General features: G+C 39.2%; 1 protein-coding gene and 1 long non-coding RNA gene across 6 annotated transcripts in view; one reads left to right on the top strand and one right to left on the bottom strand.

Annotated features, from left to right (window-relative positions):
- The window catches only part of LOC121519025 (disks large homolog 4), a 118390-nt gene that overhangs the window by 52652 nt on the left and 44495 nt on the right, over positions 1-21243 (bottom strand). The window lies entirely within an intron of this gene.
- The window catches only part of LOC121519026, an 87889-nt gene that overhangs the window by 43489 nt on the left and 23157 nt on the right, over positions 1-21243 (top strand). The window lies entirely within an intron of this gene.

Raw genomic sequence — 21243 nt, 5'->3', positions numbered from 1 at the left:
CTAAGCCCTAATTACGTCAAATATTCAAAACTAAAATGTCAAGTGTAAATATCAGCAGTATGCACAAATACATTTGTGGAGTTTTGGCAAAACATCAGACCTATCTCATCTAAAGTCCTTTATCAGCCTCATTCCTAAACTCTCAACTATAGGTATATCAGCTCTTAGCAAAAGTACAATATCATACACCCCTGTTTATATTTATATTGGATATTACCTAAAAGAACCAGAGTTGTAACAAGTAAAGGATATGTGGTCTTATTATCAATCCAAAGCTGCTGCAAGCAGAGACAGAGCAGCAGTGGGCAATCAAGGACAGAGAGGGAGCACTGCCAGTTACAAATAAAACGATGATACAAAGAAATCAGCTGTTATTTTTTGATTGTTTCACAGCAATTATGCTTTAAAGAATTAGAAACACATTGACACCTGCACACAAATGTGCACGAGTGCAGGCTTTTGTTTGATTGCTGCCATTAGTGGCTCCTATTCTGCACAGTAAAGTGTTACCATTAAAGTCTGCAGTAGTGTGCATCGCTACATCAAACATCCTGAAGAAAGAAATTAGAAAATACAGAAGAGAGCTGCAATCACCAGTTCTGAATAATTTAGAGGAAATGTATTTTGAAAGCATTATTTTAAGAAAAATCTTGATTATTTTGCCCCACATTACCATTGGCAGTAGGTCTAATTTTATATTAGTGTAAATAAATGAGCCAGTTTTGGTATCCATAGTTCTTTTTGAGCGGTGTAGTATAGAGAAAGGTTATCTATCATCTGATGTTCACTAGTATTATATCAGAATTCTGAATCCTGTGATTCATTGAAAGCCCACATTATCAAAGTGTGTTTAATCTATATGCAAATCATGCAAATTTCACAACATTTGTGACGCCTACATGTGCAAAAGACATCATAGGAGGCTTCCAAATATTGCCATTGTGCATTAAGCACAGTGATCGTCCTCCACAACCACATGGACAACCAGAGCCATGACTCATAGTGGCTCCACAGAAGCAGCAAATCATGCAGCTTCTTCCCCTGTAACCTTCCTCCCCTACCGTTATCCCACACCTGGGCAGCGTGCCAGCAGCCCACTGTGTTAGCCACACATGGTACGTTTCATTCTAGGCGTGATGACACAAAATCTGCACACTGCGTTTCCATCACAAACACATCAGAAGGTGGGCAGCATCACAGCATGGATCTGCCACAATGTCCTATGGTTCTTTCTTTTTTTCTGCTAAAAAAAAATCTGTGCTCCACTAAAGCCCCCCAGGTTCATAATATGCTCTACTGCACTGCAGCTGTGAAGCAGCTCAGTCTGATAATAAAGAAAAATGGAAGGCATCATCTGAATTTTGGCTAATAGCCTGACGGTCCATTCTGCCATCCTCCTCTTTCGTTTTTTTTTTCTCTTTTTTTTGAGGCAGGCGGAGAGGGAGGTGCATTGCTGAGCCCCGTCTCAGACAGGCTGCCTAGCAACCAGAGCAGAGCAGAGATTGCAGTGGCACAGTTGGGGCTGCCAGCATCGGTCCTGGATCACATTACACTGAGGCAGCAAGGAGGAGAGGGAGTGAAACAGATAAAGATAAAGGGGAGAAGTGGGGGGGGGGGGATGGGTAAGAATGACAAAAGTGGGACTGTCAATAAAGGGAAGCAGGAAACAGCCGAAAGAGGATGGAGTGAGAAATGATTTGATAGCGTGGTTCCTTAGTTAAAAGTTGATAAGAAAAAAAAGATTGATTTTTCTTTATTAGGCACTGCAGAGGCCGGCTTTGCTTGCATATACAACAAAACACTGTCATATTGTAAACTGAAAACTGCTGGTTATTAGCGAAGCTCTTTACTCTTTATGTGTGTAAACTCTACAAAATGACGTCTGCTGTAAACGACAGAGAACATTAACTTAGAGCTCAGTTTGGAAATTACACAAACACAGTTAAAAGTAGCCTCAGGCTTTTTTTTTTCTCCACTGGCTCTGACTTTCCAGCATGACCAACATTCATGCTGCCATGTTGCCTTCTGTCACAGCGGTGGGGGATGTGGCAGTCAACGCTCCATATACGTTACAAAGTGTCCTTCTGGAGAGGGCTTCAGACGCAATTCCTCTGACCACTGAGTTGCATAATTATTGCCCAGTGTAGCAGAATTGTACAAAAACAGAACTTTTCACAATTCAAACAATTTCAAGGAGTCTGGCATTTATTTGTTTGGCTAGTAAAGATAAATGGGATTTTTTCAAAGGGAAGCACATTCTGGTTGTGACTCTTTGATAGTATAAGGGTTTATTATAGTTTCCAGCTAGTTAATTAAGCATCATTACATTCACCTGGTGTCTTGGACATCAATCAGTCCCTTATTAGATGCCTGAGATGAAAACAGGCAGCTTTGAATGAACACAACAAAGACAGGGACCTTCTGCTAGACACAAGCGCGGCTACAGCAGCTATTATTTTTCCGGTCTGTGCATTTTACACACCTGCAGCATTTTACATAATCTACAGCCGTTTCTGACTAATTCATGCAGCAAGAAATACCGCCAGATTCCTGATGCTTTAATCCTGCATGCTTTCAATTTGAGGTGACATGAATTTAACAGAATTCTATACTAAAATGAGCAGTAGTGCAAATAAATGGCCAAAAGAAGAGAAAGCTTTGTTACTAGTGATGCACCAATCCAACTTTTTTTTTTTAGCTCCAATAGTGATCGGATACCTGGGCTTTGGGTATCTGCTCATACTGATACAGATCCAATACTAGTGATGGGTACAAGTACTTGAATACTTGTGGCAGTCTTTACTACAGTAATGTTTCATTACTGGCATACAATGCACACATTATTTTAAGCAGCAATGTTTTAACTGATTTAGTGTGACATGTATCTGGCTTTATTAGCACAGCAAGCATCAACTGTAACTCTCAAGGTATATTCAAGTCCAAAAGGCAAAGTAATAACATGAACCACTAGCACCAGGTTAGCATACGCGGCTTCTAATGATACCAGGGTGATGATGCCTGCTGATAACAACACCAGTGACTGGAGATATGCGTACATTAAGTTTTGTGGTTGGAGAAGATTTCAGCGAGTCCATGTCATTTGTCAAGCTAGAGAAAAGCCACTATCACAGCTATCAACAGCTGCAAGAGTGGAAGAGACGGATGAGGAAGGAGCAGCGTGTCGCTAAAGTAACATGACAGACTCATAGACGGATCTCTCCATTGAGTCAGATTTTTTTTGGTCTGTGAAGGAGTCAACAGTGATGGCTGAATAACCTTTCTCCTTCATACAGAGAAATAACATAGTGGGCCACCTGCAGCGCAGTGTGTAATGTTTTATGATTTGTGAGTACACCCATGGCCAAATCATCGGTGTACCCAAGAGCTGAAAATACAGAAAAATCCCACAAGTGGTAAATGAACAACCAATTGCCCTAACTGGAAATGAGACTGGGGTCATAATATGAAAGACAGCATTAGATTTTTCTAACTTTCTAAGACAACTTCAAATAATCCCTGCTTTCCAAGAGACTCCTCACATTCCTGAAATCTGTCCTGCCAGCTGTGTCTGCGGTCACAGTAAACCCTAGTGAGCCTAAGCAGCTGTAGCTGTACACCAGTTTATAGTCTTTGACTTTCATGTTGCTAGCATTGTCTATTAAAATATCATGCACAGGGATAAGTTTAGCATTTCCTTGATTACAGGTGAAATTGCTGGTGTGTGATCCATGGAAGTTTTTAGCTCATAGCCTGTAATACCACACTATGCATTAACATCAGAGCTTCAGGTATTTGTGGTGAAACATAAAGCTTTTAAATCCATCCATTCTGCTGATAAATGTTCTCACTGGTTGAGGCAGTGTGCCTTTAGAATTTAACATAATGGTAAACTCTGTTGTTACTAGAAATGGGTCATGATTTTTTAGATTTCTGAATAGTCAGTAATTTATAAGCATTTAAAGATCCCATGACCAGTGCGCTGAGGACTAAAGCCTCTGTAAATGGGCGCCTGCTCTACCCACTGAGCTAGACCAGCCAAGCTGTAGTGCATCTTAATGCAGTTTGCTATCTGCCAGTTATCCAAACATTATTGCTAGTGACTGATGACTTTCCAACAACCTTGCTTGAAATAACAATCCTCTGTGGTTCCAAGTGTTTTGTCACTTTCAAACCATGACTGGGAAGTATCCATCATTGTTGCAACACAGCCCATGAAGTTAAAAGCTTCGCTTTGTTTCGTCTACCTTCTCTGTTGTCGTCAAACCGTCACCCATTAAAACACCAGCTTTGCTCATATCGCTTGTATCTGGGAAAGCTGGTTGCACAGCAAACAGCCTTTGTTGTCAGATTACTTCATGCGGCGTTTTCCTCTGCCTAGCAAAATGTACAGGTTCATCAGTGGACTGATGACAGTAATGGGACATGGTCATAGTGTAAACACAGAGCAGCATAAAGCTGTATGGATCAGCCTATAGGATTCGCCTTATTAATCAACCATTTGTTTCCAACGCCGAATCTATTTAAGTCAGGACATCAGATAACCGGATTGTCCTATCTTTATTTGTTACTCATCTATGTTGGACTGCAGGTTACAATAAGATATTTAAATGAAAGTAGTCGATTTCATTAACTCAGTGGTTCCCAAACTTTTTTTGTTGGGCCCCCCTTTGGCAAAAGGGAAATATATTTTCGCCCCCCTCCCCAACCCACACTGTACATTTCAACATGTAAAAACATGTAAATATACGGCAAACACTCTGGCATTCACAACTTTTGCACACAAATTCTTTTTTTTTTTTTTTAAGGATTTACCACTACATAAAAATGGGGAAAAGTGAGTTTTAAAATGCTGACTCTCTGAAGATCCAAAAACATCTTTAAGATTTATAATAATAGCAGCAACAGCGAAATAATCCACTATCTTACACAGGTAGGATGTTGCAAAAGGAAAGCATGTGGCCAGGCTCTCATTGTTGAATCTGAGGTGATATCAATGAATTGCTCCAATTCTGCAGTGCTGAAGTCATCAGCTTGTGTTGCTAAGCCTTACCTTATCGCGCCCCTCTATCATGACCTTGTGCCCCCCTGAGGGGGCCCATGACCCACTTTGGGATCCACTGCATTAACTAGTTATTAAATCTGAGATAATGCAACTTTGTTTACTATGTGCTTCTTAGAGTTGAAAGTGTCTCTAATAGGGATGCGCAATATTATCAGCATTATACTAGTATTGGCAGATATTAGTTTAAAAAGTGAGTTATCTGTATTGGCTTATCTTAAAATGTCTGCTGATATTTAAAATCAATATTTTGGCTATAAAAGTCTGCCCATATACGCTGTACATATTGGCCATATGAACAAATAAGTTAGTGGAGGTTGGACTAACAGACCTACATCAGCAGAAGTCTTCTTCATTCTTCATTATTCCTTGCACTTTAAAGTGTATCTTAAGGACTGAAATGTGTTAATTTGTTCATCTTCAAACTTTACATTTTTTGTTTTAAGGACTAAAGTTTTAAGTCTGAACTACACTAACATAATCATATCAGTAACTGCCTAAATAAATATTTTAACTATCTACATGTCAAATATCGTACATCCTTAGACTATAGGTTGTATTGATCCTTGTAATATTGCTGCAATTCTGGATGTTGAAAGCATTTAATGTAGAATTTTATCACCATTACATAGTTGGAGATATGTTTACACACAAGGCTTTTCAGTGTGTATTGTTTAGTGGTGACCTGATTTCATACTGATTTGACATTTAATAAAATCCAATATCTATGGTAGTATGAAAACAGTACTTAATTGATATGAAAAACATTAAATGTTATATCTTTTCAGATAAAAATACTAAGACGTTTTTTTCATAAATGCTGTATTTATAGCCCTTTTGTTATACCCTGGGTTTCTCCATTTTTAATGTATCAGTCCACCAAGGAAGGAAGGAATCTAATTTAGTAGATCTTTAAGAAATTACTCTGCTGTAAAGGTCAATATAAGAAGAGTCCTCACACTTTTACATAACTCCAGCTGTGCTATATTAAGAGGTACGTTAAATTATTTAATTTGATGCCAAGCAAATGTCAAATGCTATCTACCGTCATATCAGTTTGTAATTCAAGGGCTGAGCTTGAGCTTTCAAATTACTGTGCATTAGGGAATGAAATGGAAGCTAACCTCATCTCTCAGGCATATAATTTCCAAGAAGCTGAGAGTGCAAATACATTTGATGTGTATGATGTTACAGAAACCATGAGAAGCCCTTCAGGTATAAAAAGAAAGGTGTCAAATCCCCCACTGCATCCTTCAAGAATTTAAGCTTTTCAGAGTTCATCTTTTAGCGTTTTCCTTAATGATGATTAATCCATTTTTTTCAGTGTTTGGATTAGTTTTAACTGCTGCTGCTCTGATGAACTGTGCAGGGATTTTATGCTGTGTGCTAAGACTGTGTGATGCTTCAGATCAGAATGACGTCAGAATTAACTGTGTGCTGGAATTTAGTTCTAAGTCACTAACCCCAGAGTTTTGGCTGTAGGTGAATCTACCCTTGAATTAAAAAAATGCCCTAGAGTGTCATAGACAGGGCTGGGGGGGGGGGGGTGCCACTCACCCCTTCATACTGTCCCCATCAGCCACTATAGTACTAGAGTATCACAGAGACGAATCTGGTAAGTGAAGCCTGCAGCCAGCTCCAAACTTCCACATTTGGGTGCTGTTACTGACTTCATTTGATCATTCAAATTTGGGAAATGATGATATATGCTACTGTCCAAGACACAAGTTTGAATATTTTCATCCTCGTTTTGAGGTAAACATGGTTTATTTCATGTAATCTCATTTTAAAAAGTACATAACCCACACAGAGTCACAGCTGAGTCACAGCAACTGTACAGCTCTGATTGGTGGATCTTGCCTTCCCACAAACTTCCATATTTGACTGCTACAACTGTTTTTCTTTCTACATAGGATTTTGATGGAGAAATGATAGTGGAGAAGGCATAAAGTTACATGTTATCAACCTCATAAAAAATGGTTTACATTAATGCTGCATGATTTGGTAATAATGTGCAATTGCGATTATACTGGACAATACTGCAATTTGTGATTGCAATTAAGATATACTACATAAATGGTATAAGGAGTCTACTTACTTGGTTATTAAGGAAAATGCAAAGTATAATGGCTGTTTCTCAGCTCAAAACATTTTCATATCAAAACTTATTTTTGAATAAACAAAAGTTTTTCCTTTTTTGAAAATAAAGGTGCAATAGTGGCACTCATGTAAACTCAAAGGCCTTTCTGCATGCATTTTTATGCATCTTTTAAAGTACTACTTCAAATATTTTCAGCCCTTTATGCTATTATGTTATTGCACAGCCTGACATCGCCATTGCAATTGTGCAGCTCTAGTTTATTTGCAATTTTGGGTAAAATAATTACATTACCATACCCCTAGACCCTTGGTTCACAGCCAGTGGGTCAGGACCCAAAGGTGAGTCACACAATCATTTTCAGCTGTGCTTGGAAAACAGTTGTCAAAAAGCCTATGATGTGCTTTTATTTTGAAGAATACGTCTCCATCTCATCACTTTATCACCTCTTCTGTTTCATCTCAAGTTCAAACGGCTCAATAAGACCATTTGGTTATGATTGAAATTTTGAAGGAATTGGTGTTGTCATTTTTGTTAAGGAGGTGGTGATTGGTCCAGACTCTATCAGTTATTATTTTATTATTATTATTAACCTTTATTTAACCAGGTTGGTCTCATTGAGATTAAAAACCTCTTTTCAAGGGAGATCTGGCCAAGACAGGCAGCAGCAAAAAACACAAAGTTACAGACGGAAATACAAGGAGAGACAGTACAATTTGCAAAACACAACGTTTTGGATTAAAACCATCTATGAGTCATATCTGGGGAATCAATTGTTCAGACAGCCAAGTTAAAACATTGACATCCTATAGAATCTGCTTCCATGTCTTTCATTTTAGATTTAAAAACATTTAAGGACACCAGCTCCTTGAGCTTTAAGTCATTGTGCAACTGATTCCAGGCTGAGGGTGCAGAGTACCCAAAAGCCCTTTTCCCAATTTCTGTCCGAGCGTTTGGGACGGAAAGCATAAAGAAGTCCTGAGAACGCAAAGAATACTGTCCGGTACTTCTCTGCATGATAAAAACACATACTGAGGTTAACAGTCATGGAAAAAGTGGGCTGTTATTGTTGAGCTCTGTGGTGATCAAAGCTGGGACCACAAATATCACCTGCCACCGGATCAGCAAATAGAAAACTGAGTTGCTGTAGCCACATTCAGTCTGTAGGGCAGTCACTATGAATATTTTCACACAATATGTAGAATTTAAATGCTTTGTAATAGGACTGGGCAATTAATTGCAAATTAGATTAAATAGCAATATGGTCTGCTGCAATTTACAAATCGCAGAAGTCGCAATATTTCTTCACCTTGAAATTCCTCCAAATACCTGTTTGATATATTAATTTTTTTGAAGCAGAGATTTTATGCACATTATGCAAACATTCAATTGTCAACACAGCGGTACATTTAAATATGACATACATCTCACTAATCCCTGCTTGCATCAGTGCTGGTGGACCATGCTGCTGCTGGCTAAGCTGATCCTCCTCCACCCCAGCCTCCTCCTTTATAGCTTAAAGCTATAAAACTGCATATCCATTGTGCAATAAAATGGTTAAATATATGCTGAGTGTGTTCCTGACTGAATGTAGGTTGTTATATGACTTATTGCTCGAATTTGTTGAAAAATACACAAGATGAGGAACCTAAAAATAATCACATATTAAATTGTAATCACAACATTGAGGACAAAAATCGCAATAAGATTATTTATAAAAATCATTCAGCCCTTCTTTGTACTCAAATGTCACCACTTCTTATCCAATAATGGTGCATATTTTTAAAAAAATGTGTTCTTGCGGTTAAGTTACGGTTAATTTAGTACACAGGAAGCCCAGTAACAGATATTGATATTTAAATGTATTTTAATTAAACCAAATTAAGAGATACGATTCAACACAAAGCTTAGGACAGTCATAGTTTATCTGTTCTTCAAACTACAAATGATTTAGTTTCTGAAACATAACTGCTTGTTTTAACAATCTGACTGTAAAAAATTATCTTTCTATCCTTGCATTTCTTTTTCTCCCTGCTACTAATCACCCTGTCTTATACCATTTAATTGGACTGGACAGTAAAAAGTTTTTCTCACACCTTAGCTTACTGTGCAGAATATTAAAAATATCTTAAAATCATGTTTGCAGTATGTTAGAAATATGATGCAAACATTATTCCTTAATTTTCACCTCTGCAGGGAAAAAAGAAGATCAATATTTATCTCTTATTGACATATGACCTTTTTATCTTTAACCTTTTTTCCACTAAAGTCCATCAAAATAAAGTCATTTCTGCCTTCACAGTTGATTTACACTCTCGGGTGTCTTTTCAAGTGCCAAAATTCGAACACAGCTTTCACCTCATTTGCATTATCACAACAGCCGCTGCCAACCAACACCTACTGATACTACTGTGTTTTCTTCATGTATATGTAAACCTCAGAAGACAGACAATTCAGTCATCCTCTGCCAATGCTATCTACTCTCCAAGGTGCTTCAGCACAACACTTTGACATGTGTTGGTGTCCTGTAGTCACGATGTAACGACAACAACAACACGCTTTACATTCAACATGGGGCGAGAGGCTTCATACTGCACCAGGAAGGATTTAAATGTAAGAATCCATCCAGCCTGAATCAAAGAGTGGGACTACAACAAAGAAGAGCTTCTTACGTCTCCATGGAGGTGCTCTAGATTTACCCCAAAATTAAATCTGCTGTTGTGTTTAGTCACATCGAGCTCTATATGATACTGAAAACTAACAGGATAGAAAAGAGATTTTACAGAACAAGTCAGCCACAGTCATAATGACTTTGTATGAGTTTATTAGTCTAAATATGAGCCTGATCTCTCTCATAGGAAGAATGTAAATGATTTACATCGTGTTAATCTATTATTAGTGTATTATAATGAATCTAGCCCCTCAGGCAGCCACACCAGGACACCTACATTTGTATTTAAAGTGTGTACAATGACTCTTCTGGAGGTGCTTATTGGATGCAGAGGGGCTCATGGTGCTGCAGAGTGAAGGTGTTTCATACTAAGTATCACCTTGACTGCGTTAGCACATTACCCCACAGGGAGGAGCTCATTCTGCCTAGAAGCACTTCTGAGACTGTTCATTTCAAACTTTGATCAAACATGTAAAAATGCTTTAATGGTGCATGTTTTAAATGCTCATTATAGTCCCAAACAGCTCATGACTTACTCTAAAAATAAATCTCCTGTTGGGCTTTCTTCACCACCCAGAGGCTGATATTATTTCAGTGAAAACAGGAGAAGTCATAAATAAATAAAGTCCCAGGATACATGCGGAATTCTTTTAGAAACTCAACATTTAGCCTTTCTCTTATTTCTGTCTGGAATATTTGTGTGATTTACGTCATCCTGACTAAATTAATGACAAACTGAATCTCATTTCTGCTGGATGATTCATCATGAATGAGACCAGCACCAATGTATCATCATCATATTTAATGATCTGATTAGATTCATATATACTGTTAATGGCGTCACAGTGGGGGCTCAGCTGCAGTGCTTCTGCTGAGGGAGGTTTTCATCATGTCTGTCTTGAGCCTCTTTAAAAGAAATTCATGCTTCATTAAACGACCAGAAAGACCAATACTTACAGAATACACAAGCAAAGCTGCTGACAAAATAGAATGAAACTGGAGTTTTTAAATTTTCTGATTCAAATCATTTTTAAGCACCAGCCTGAGATTTACAGTAAAATCATTTGGTGTTTTCAATAGTTCATTCTAGGGAGGGGTATTGCAGGGTGACTCATGACTCATGATTGCTAATGAATGATAATAATCTCACAATAAAGCAATACTGAGATAATTAATATAAAGCAACACAATCATATGATGACCCTCACAACACTGGATCAATAGTAAAAAGCCCCTAAAAGGTAACAAACAGGATTTAAGTTTATTATTGTGCCATACAAACAAATATATGCCCAACCTACATGGGCTTACATGACACCAGCAATTTAACCTACACAGGATCAGAGAGCATGGCAGGCCCATTCATTATCGTAGAACTAAAAAAGGAGATGAAAGAGTAACTAAAGACACATTTCCAGACTTTTGGGACAAAATTAGCTACACTAAACACATCAAATCTCAACAGCCATTCCAGACTGTGTCCACTGCACTGTTGCAGGATTTGTTGGAGCAGTAAGTCTTTCAGATCAAAATAATTCCTACAGTGCAAAAAAAGAAACTCGCTTTCCACTTCATCACACAACTCACAAAGTCTGATTTCTCTTGGAATATTTTTGAATTGACCAACCTCAGTGGCCAGAGAAAGAATATCAGGTTTTACCTGCGCAACCAAGGATCTTTGGCTTCAGTGTTAACAAAATAACTTATAATTCAGTAATTCAGGTCTGTTTGCACATTTGTCCTTAGTTTTAGTTTGGACAAAGAGCAATTTCTGTTCAAACTTAATCAAGCACTTCTCTTTCACTGAGTTATTGTTAGAGCACACTTCCCTTTGTCTAGTCAGTTTACTTAACAATGATTCTGAAGGCAGTAACTGAGCAGTAAAATTACAGCATTTATCATATAACCTGGCATGGTTAACTAGAACTAACTAAAGCTGTGATCTATCCCCAAAATAATGCACTTTACCAAAGCTAATACTTGACAAAAATGATTTTAAAATGTTTCAAAAACCAAAGTAGTAACATTTTGGGGGGGGGGGGGGTATCTTCCCATTTTTCTTGAATTGCAGAAAAGCTGAAACAGCCGTGTGATAAACAGCCAAAGACAAAGAGATGTTGGTTGAACATGAAGCTACACTTTCCTAAATTCATCTTAATTAGCTTAATAAAAATGCTTTATTATTCTGCAGTTTACAGGTGAAGCCTATTACCTTGAATTCTCCTCGCAGGTCTCTTACTCATTAAACAGAGCAGTCTTAATCATTTCAGCCCCCCCTCCCCCGTCTACAGACGCACACCAGTTTATGCTGAGTACGTACTTTTTATGTATGTTGCACTTGTACAAGGGGATTGTAGCCGCCCCCCCCCCCCCCCCAAGTCCCGTGGGTCTTATCCACCCACAATTATATAAATTGAGGCCATGTTAACACACAGCAGTGTGAGATTAGTTAATGATTTTACTAGAAACAAACATGTCATAATAGCAGCACTGGGTGTTTTCTTTTATCCCACCATCATCAGCAGTGTTTGCTAAATCTGCTCTGTGGTGCAGAGAATGTTCTCTGGAAGACGCTACAACAATGAACCACATTCACAGCTATCATCTTCTGATTTCTTTCTTAGCATTGTTCTTGAGAAGCACCACATAAATGCCCATATAAGGAATGCACCCACATGTCAGTGTCACACAGGCTTCAAAAACAAAAGGTGATGGGTCAGGAATGAGTAAAATAGACTCCAAGGATGAGAATTTCTAAAGGATGTAGTGCTGCTCAAAATAAAACCCTAACAGGCTTTTTTTCCCATATTATTAGCATGAGTAGTTGTTTGTAGTTGGAATCTACAGCATATCTCATATTGCAACATATGACAGAATATTTGTTGTATTTCTTGAAGGCAGGTTTTTATTGTTCTAAAAGTTTATTTTCAACTAACACATGCATTTTCAAAAATTAGAATACCATGTAAAAGTTATTTTTTTCCCATGATTTACTTCAAATTTGAAATATTCAAGACTTTTTTGTTTTAATCTTGATAATTACAGCTTACAGCTCAAAAATCCACTATCTCAAAATAACAGAATATTGTGGAAAAGCCCACAATCATGGGGAAGACTTATTGACTATTATCCAGAGGACAACCATTTACACCTTTTAAGGAGGGTAAGATACTCATGGTCAATGCTTTAAGGGCAGCCTGTTCTCAGAGGCTGTATCAGAGCATATGGAAAGTTGACTGGAAGGAAAAGTGTGGTTAGAAAGAGGTAGCAACAGGGATGAGCTCAGCCTTCAGAGGTTTGGCAACCAAAGCAAATTCAAGACCTTAAAGGAGCCTCACAAGGAGTGGACTGAGGCTGGAGTCAGTGCCATGAAGAGCCACCACACAGAAGGGTCCAGGAAATGGGCTTTAAGTGTGGTGTTCTTAGAGTCAAGCCACTCCTGAACCAAGGACAACTTCATCAGCGTCTCAGAAGACGCCAAGACTTTAAGAAGAAAAAGAACTGGACCATTGCTCATTAGTCCAAAGTTCTTTTATCAGAAACTGGTTTGCTGGCCATGGTGTTACTGTGAAAGCCAACTGATCCAACCTGAAACCCATAGAGAATCTCTGGGGAAATGTCATGAGGATGATGAGACACACCAGACTCAACAATACAGATGAGCTGAAGGCTGCTATCAGAGCACTGGGGCTTCATAACGCTCCAGCAGTGCCACGGACTGATTGGCTCTATCATAATTTGTGCAAAAGGACTCAAACCAATTACTGAGCGCATAAATAAGCATATTTCTGTTTTATAAATAGTTTTTTTGGACTGATGTATATGAAATTGTAATATTTTGAGATAGTGGAGTTTTGATGTTTGTGAGCTGTAATCTTTAACATTAAAACAAAAAGTCTTGAAATATTTTATTCTGTAATGATGAATCTAGAATGTATGGAAGTTCTTGAAGTTCATGGGGGGGGGGGCTTACTTTTTTATCAAATTCAAAGTTTTTGACAAACACTGTGATATTTAGACATTATCACCTTAATGCTTGATTTCTGTTCATCATTTCTTATTCTGCAGTTCAGATACCAAAAAAATGTATTGTTAGAATAACATTGAAACACATAGATATATATATTTTTAAACTTTATAAATGTGCTAAATTGTGAAAAACACAATAGCACACAATAATTTTGCACATCAGCACTCCAGTGTGTATGAGAAGGGCTCTCTTTAGATTTTGTTTTAGTTAGGAACAAACTTTGGTGAAAGTCAGTCTTTCTAACTACTGCAGTAGAAGATTTGAAGAAATTTCTTCCCAATAGCAGTTGGTGAATGAGGCCCACTGAATAGAAATTTGTTGAAATATACAAATAATATTAAACATGAAAACCCCCTCTCACTTTTATAGCGACTATAAAATCAAAAACTATCACAGCCTTCAACTATAAATGTCTGAGCTCTTCCCTTACATACAAATAAGTGGAAACAAAGAGATTTTCAGCATGAAAACTAACTCTGGTCCTTGTTCTTGAAGATTTTTGAGGAAAAAAAGCAGCATTTGCTGTTAGCTGTAGCAGGTTAGGCTACCAAAGTGTGCAGCGACTGTGTGTGGGAGTGTGGGTTTGTGTCCATCTCAGACTAACTCTGATCTCAGAACTCTTCTCATCTCTTCTACTCCTCTCCAGTCTCTCTCCTTTTCCTCCCATCTCTGTACATGTTCACAGCAGATTCAAAAAAGGATAAGATCACAAATTTGTGCCTCTTGACACCCACTCATGTCTCTTTGTGCTCTTTACTTGCAGTCACCTTGCATCTAAAATCTGCTGCAACTTGAGTCTGACAAAAAAAGTGCCTGATTCTGTCTGAGCACTATGCTTAGGCTAAATTTGCTTGATACCTGCGCCATGTGCTTATTGAGGTTTGCTTGTAATCTATCTTTATGCATCTGATAGCGTTGATTTAAAATTAAAACAGGAAAAGGGTCTGAAATGCAGTTGCACACCACAGTTTCTGCAGACTGCTCACCTCCAGGCTTTTGGTGGGAAACCGTGTAACTAGGCAACCCATGTAGTAATAATATGCAGATTTAATTCTGCTGGTTTTGACATTTGTAAAGGATTATGTTGGCATGTTTAAATATTTGAGTTCTTCAAATAGGCCGAAGAGTCTGGCAGAAAAATTACAAGATCTGCATTGTCATAGCTCTAGAATGAAACTGTTCACACATGAATTACATGTATGCAGTAAAGTGATATTTTTATACCAAATGTGTGTTTCTTAGTTCCCCAACTTACACATCCATTCCTCACTCCGCAGCAGCAGCAGCAGCAGCAGCTGTGTTTGGTATGTTCCTACGGTAGAAGCGACCCTGCATCGTTCAATATTAGACCTGAACAGAGCATCAGTAAATATCTACTGCTAACACTGTTGTTGCTGCCTCTCTCTGAGCTCACTGTCAGAGCTGAGGCTTGTTGCTCTTTATAAAGAAAGATGACATAAACAGCAGGATAAAATAGGTCAAATCCATATGGAGGAAATGTGTGTTTGCAGGGCTGTAAAAACAGTAACAGTACGGATGTGAAATGTTAACCCAGCACATTGCACTGTGGCAGTGCTCTACTTTTATTCCACCTGGGTTATATTTTCTACATCATTGCTCCTGTGATCACCTGATTGGTTGGCTGGTAATGAGTGACAGCAGGCCATTTTCCTGTCCATTTTCCAGTAAGGACGTCTGAGAATCGATCGCTGGGGTGAGGTGATTATTGATCTGGATATTGAGATGAAGGCCCACTGATCCCTGAGTCGTAAATCATTCATTACATTAAAACTTAGTCTGTTTAAGCTTTAGCTTTCACTGTATAGCCTTTATGTAAGCACTGCAAATATGCAAACTTCAGTGGGGCAGTCTGTCTTCATTAAATGCTGTAAGGCCATCAATGAGCATTAAGCATAAAAGATCACATTAATGCACTGCTGAATGCTTCCTACCATATAAAAATCCCTTTAATTAAAGATGACTGAGAGACTCTGAGCTGGTTCTTTGTTAAAAAAAAACAACAACAAAGGTTATGCAAACAAATACCCTTAGAAGACCCCCTTGGGAAATTACCAGTCATTTTGCAGCAATAGTAGCACAGATATTTAGCAGAAAAAACATATTGCAATACAGGAGAATGTCAGGAACAAAAACATAGAGCTAGGGATTTATAAGAGAATAGGGATATGGCCACATATAGGGGAGCTGTAAAAGTATATGCCTGCAATATATAGTACATCCCACAAGGTCTGGGCAAATATAACTACTTTTCACAACCCACAACAAGACTGCAACGGACTGGAACCAAGCTGTTTGAGAGCTGCTGAACCTGCTGGAAGTGTGCAAGAGCTGCTGCCACTATGGCGTGCTAAGACTCTGTTAAAATGCAGATGAAAGAGCAAGGTCCAGGCATATCTTAAATTTGAGCATTAATAGAATCCTTCATCCTTCAACCAATTCATTGTTATTGCAAGATACACTTTAAGAATAAATACACACCGGAAACATGGATTATAATAGGTTGCAGGTAATCTATGATAACCAACATTACTTGTACATAGAGAACAATCCATTTTAATTGAACAGTTAATCCTGTTTTAAATTCATTACAGAAAAAATGTTTGTTGGGATGCTACATGTCTCTGGCTCATCACGATGAAGTCAAGGGAGGAGGATTTTTATTTTTTTTCCATTATGAAGGTGTGACGTCTCAGATGGAGAAAAAGTAGAAGATATGAGACAGGAGGGAGAAGGAGGGGATTATCTGTATAAGTAATACTCAGCAGTGAGCACAGCAGGACCTCCCCTTCAGAAACCATGAGAGCAAACACCCACATAATATCACCAGCTGTGATACACCATTATAGAAATGTTCCAATCTACCAGACAAAATGTAAAGAATATGCACTGCTAATTAAATACAAAAACTATCCACATATTTAATATCCATGAGGGCTGTGAATCTATATTTTATCATGGTACTGCTTGAATTTTCAAACATTAGATGAAGATGTTTTTCATCATCATTTAAAGGACTGCTAATGATGTGAGCCATGATTGTAGGCCTACTTTTACTAGCAGTTTAGTTCACCTTAACCACAGAACTGCAAAAATTTGACATTAACCTCCTTTGTCCCGGCATCCTCATATATGAAGACGTTACCTTTCTGGGTTCCTGTACCATCATTCTTAATTTAGCTGAACTTAGACCTGTTGGCCTCATTTGTGGACATATGGTCTGCCATCTTGTGGTCACAAAAGCACATTACACTTATTGGTGTCCATTCTAACTAAGATGCTTGACAGCTGGTCTCAACACAAAACTGGTCAAGGTACAAAAATCCTTGAATTTTATTATTTCAAGGTCATATATTAAGCAAAAATAAATTTTTCAGGCTTTCTAACAAAAATAGACAGGCCCCTGGCCTGTCCATGATCCCCTTAAGTACCAGAACCCCCCCCCCCCCGCAGAAAATGTGTGCTGAAATAAGCCGTTTTCAGATTTTTCCCCTCATGATGTCGTGTTGAGAGTTAACCTGTGCGCCCCCAGGTTAAGTTGGCCCTCCCCACTTGAAAGAAAATTATGCCCTACTCCCTGATCGGAAGATCAGATCTTAGATTATATTTACGAAAAACCTCACTACAGACTGATTGGGCCATATCATTTGACTGACAGACAGCTCGACAGGCAGAGGCTACATTTCTGTCAACCAGAATGCTAGCTGGCTAGCTGACAGGAAGTCGCGCTTAGTGGGCGGTCTGTTAGGTTGATCCAAAGTTCGGCTGTGACCAGGATTTCAATATGGAAGCCGCCGACGTTGAAACTTTTCACTCAAGAGAAATAAGGAAATACAGCTTGGTCAGATTTTGGAAGGAAACCAACAGATTACAAGTAAAATTGATTATAAATATGCATTTTAAAAATAGAGAAATAGACTCACAGTTTGAATGAACCCCAAATATAAGACAACTAGCAAACTGCCTACTTCCTTGTTCCTCTTAGCTCCACTTGACTCTCCTTGCACTAGAGACACTTGGTATTTTTTATGCTCAGAAAAGGTGTGTGTACATCGGTGTTGGCTTAAAAGAGTTAATCAGCAAACTCCAATACTGTGCATCCTACAAATAACATGCCTCTCATTTTTAAATGTTAACTTGATACTCTGTAATCATTGCTGGTGAGTTGCATCTGTGAATGTTTATTGTTGATGAGGTAGCACATTGCAACCATCATCCTTAAGTGCAGGAATACAAAATAATATTGTCAGCAATAGAAATATTAAATGCTGGTTTCAGAAACGTCATTTTAACTTCAGCTGCTGCTCCTAAAACTGTGCATATACTAGAAGGCTGTACCTCTAGATGCATTTCTCTTGTGCATGAATAATGATAGAAGGATTAAAAAAGGCAGGAGAAGTAATGGTTTGCAACGATGATGGCTGTAAATATACCTGGCTCACTTGTGTATTGTCTATGTGTGGATTTATATGTAAGTCATTTTCATACATGATTTTACACTGTCAGTGCAGCCAGTTAGTGAATTAAATTCTCCACAAACCAATCAGAAGAGGAGCAAAAACATCTTTCCCACCATATCTTGGTGCTGTGGCTTCATCCATGTTAATCTCCCTACACCTACCATTGTTTGCAGGATTGTCTTTAGCTTCCACCTTTTTCTCCTCAAATGATGCTGAACTGTCCAGTCATTCTCTGACCGTGAACAAGCATATCAGCTCAAAGCTTTGCAATATGGATCCAGCTGACATGGAAAGTGTCCAATCTATCTGCTTTCAAGGTTACAACGATCACTTCTTGTATCTTAAAGATGAGGTATAGCTTGTTTTTCCCCTCCTTGCATCAATGATATTGAATAGGTGATGGCTGAATCCATTCGATCAGTATTGATGTGCTGTCACAAGCCTACTAAAGAAGAGCAGATAATGTATCAGATTGCAACAACAAAACAGAACATAAACCAAAAATGTGAGAGCTGAATTCACAAACATTTTATCTGGAGCTTTGCACACATGTACACTCAACTTTGGCAAGCATTGCCACAATGCCTGGCTGGAATGGACAAGTATTGTAGGATTTGGCTTTAAAAAGCTAACAGATTAGAACACCATGTGGAGGGAAACACTGAGCTGGCTCACACTGCCATACTGGAAACACCTGAAACTGTGAGGGAGGGGCAGTGATGGACAACGAGTGAATGAACGACTGAACAAGCTGCTCTTTGTACAGAGAAGACCCGCTCAGTGTTAACACAGAGCAGTACTGCAGACACTAAGCTAAACATAGCCTGTTTGTTGCTGATAATAAGCAGCTGAGCACAACCACTGGTTCTGATTCATTAGTACTCTAGCAGCAGGAGCACTGTCCATGCTACCTAGTTTCAAGCTGGGGTTCAGCTTCTCCTGCAGCTTTCAGTTTCTCTGATGACTGATATTTTAAGTGGCCCTGAGCTAGAAAGTGCTTTTCCCAAGGTCAGAAGTGTGCCAGGCAGTTTGCTTTGCTGGCATGCGAAGCTAAATATGACCCAGTCATCACGGTGAAGACATGGTTAGCCCTGCTATGACCTGAGCTCCACACAAGGAAGATAGGTCTATTGTGGTGATTGATGTTTCATTCATTAAATCTCAGCTTTCACCATACACAACAACCCAGCTTGCCATGAAGGATGTCGCCTGATCCGTGTAAAAGGAAATCGGCCGTATGTGAGCTTGTTAGAAGCGACCAAGCACGCGGGGATGTTGAGTTAAAATGCTGTGAATAAGCTGGTACCTGAAAGCATGTGGAGGAGAGAGGAAGCTGTAAGCGAGTGTTATCTCTGTGGGCTAATTACTGTAGTAGCTGTGTTCAGAGAAAAGCGCGGTCCAAGTGAGCTGCCACACAGAAAACCGCGCGATTCTGTACAAAAAGGCCTCTATGTTGCAAATTTGGTGCACATTTGTACAAGCAATCAGTCCATTTAGATCTCAAGCATCCACACTGCAGATGTTTTTTTCCTCCCTCCGCGTGCATCCCCCGGGCTTACCTTGCAGCCGAACATGAGAGAGAGGGTCCGGTTGCTGCAGATGACCTTACACTGGCACATGACCGGCGAGAGACACTTCAGATTCCTGACAGGCAGAGACATCAGTCCAAAAACCTCACTCACAGCAGGCGGACAGCACAGACCACAGCTCGTCGGTCCGCCGTCACACACTCACAGCCACGGTGCAGCTGGTCGCGAGCCGCGGTACAGCCACGGGAAGGAGGAGGAGGGGTCAGTGGTGCCGGGTAACGGCGGGCTGTTCGGGTGAAATGTTCTCGGGTCCTATAGACGTGTTGTCACGCAAGTTTACGTCTTGCATGTTTAAAGCTTACGTCCACACAGAGGCATGTTGTCCAAAGGTTAAACACATACAGCATCGTTCATGACTTATACTATAGGCTAATTTAAAGCCTCTCTCTCTCTCTCTCTCTCTCTCTCTCTCTCTCTCAAACACACACACACACACCCACACACACACACACACAACGTGATTTACCGTAAAGTTTCTACGTATCGCGCAGCTGGAATCACAAAGAGGAAAAGTCTTGAAGAGACTGAACGGGGCCCACTGGTGTAATGGTGATGCCCATAGGTAGAATGAAATTATATTGTCTGTAGTAATATCAAGCACATCTACACACATTGATCTCAAGGCAGTTAAAGCTTCAACTGGCTTCACATGAAACACCTTCCTCCTCAACCACCACATGTTCCAGTGTGATCACTGCGCCCCCTGTTGGATGAGTTGCTGAAAGAGCTATCCAAGGTGCTGAAATGTTTCAAAATCAATGGAAGGCACATAATGGTTACAAAATGTCCTGTACTGGATCATTGAGCTGAGTGTGAATCACTGTCACACTGAGTCACACAAAGTTATTCCTTGTTAGATGGTGTCTGCCTTTGTCAGATGAATGACTTTGATTTGGACTTATTTTAGTGCAACAGTATCAATTTAACTACAGCAAATTTCTACAGATGCTTTGATAGATGCTGGATTGTGTGTTTGGATTTTTGAAGGGTTTTGTGACAAGGAAATAACTAATTTATCTCCTCTGCTTGCAGTAAGTAGCCACCTTTCCTATGATAATGAAGTAATTTCATAAGTTCTCTGGAAAATTGCCAACAATTGACACATTATGATAGGGAAAGAGGTATAATTTTGTCAGTTTTGTCCCTTTCTTTTTTATATCAGGTGTTTTGGTCCAATTGTGCTCCAAACTGCAACATATCTAATTAGCTTGCATGCATTGTTGATCTGTTTTTTTTGGGTCATGATCTGTCTTAAGACAGACTGGTGGGTCCTGAGGCCAGACCAGTTGAGAACCACTGCCCTAGTCTATTCACAAGT

This window comes from Cheilinus undulatus, linkage group 12 (assembly GCF_018320785.1).
Source record: "Cheilinus undulatus linkage group 12, ASM1832078v1, whole genome shotgun sequence".
Taxonomy (NCBI): domain Eukaryota; kingdom Metazoa; phylum Chordata; class Actinopteri; order Labriformes; family Labridae; genus Cheilinus; species Cheilinus undulatus.
The sequence above is the reverse complement of the archived record's forward strand: the minus strand, read 5'-3'. Positions and strand labels throughout refer to the sequence as shown.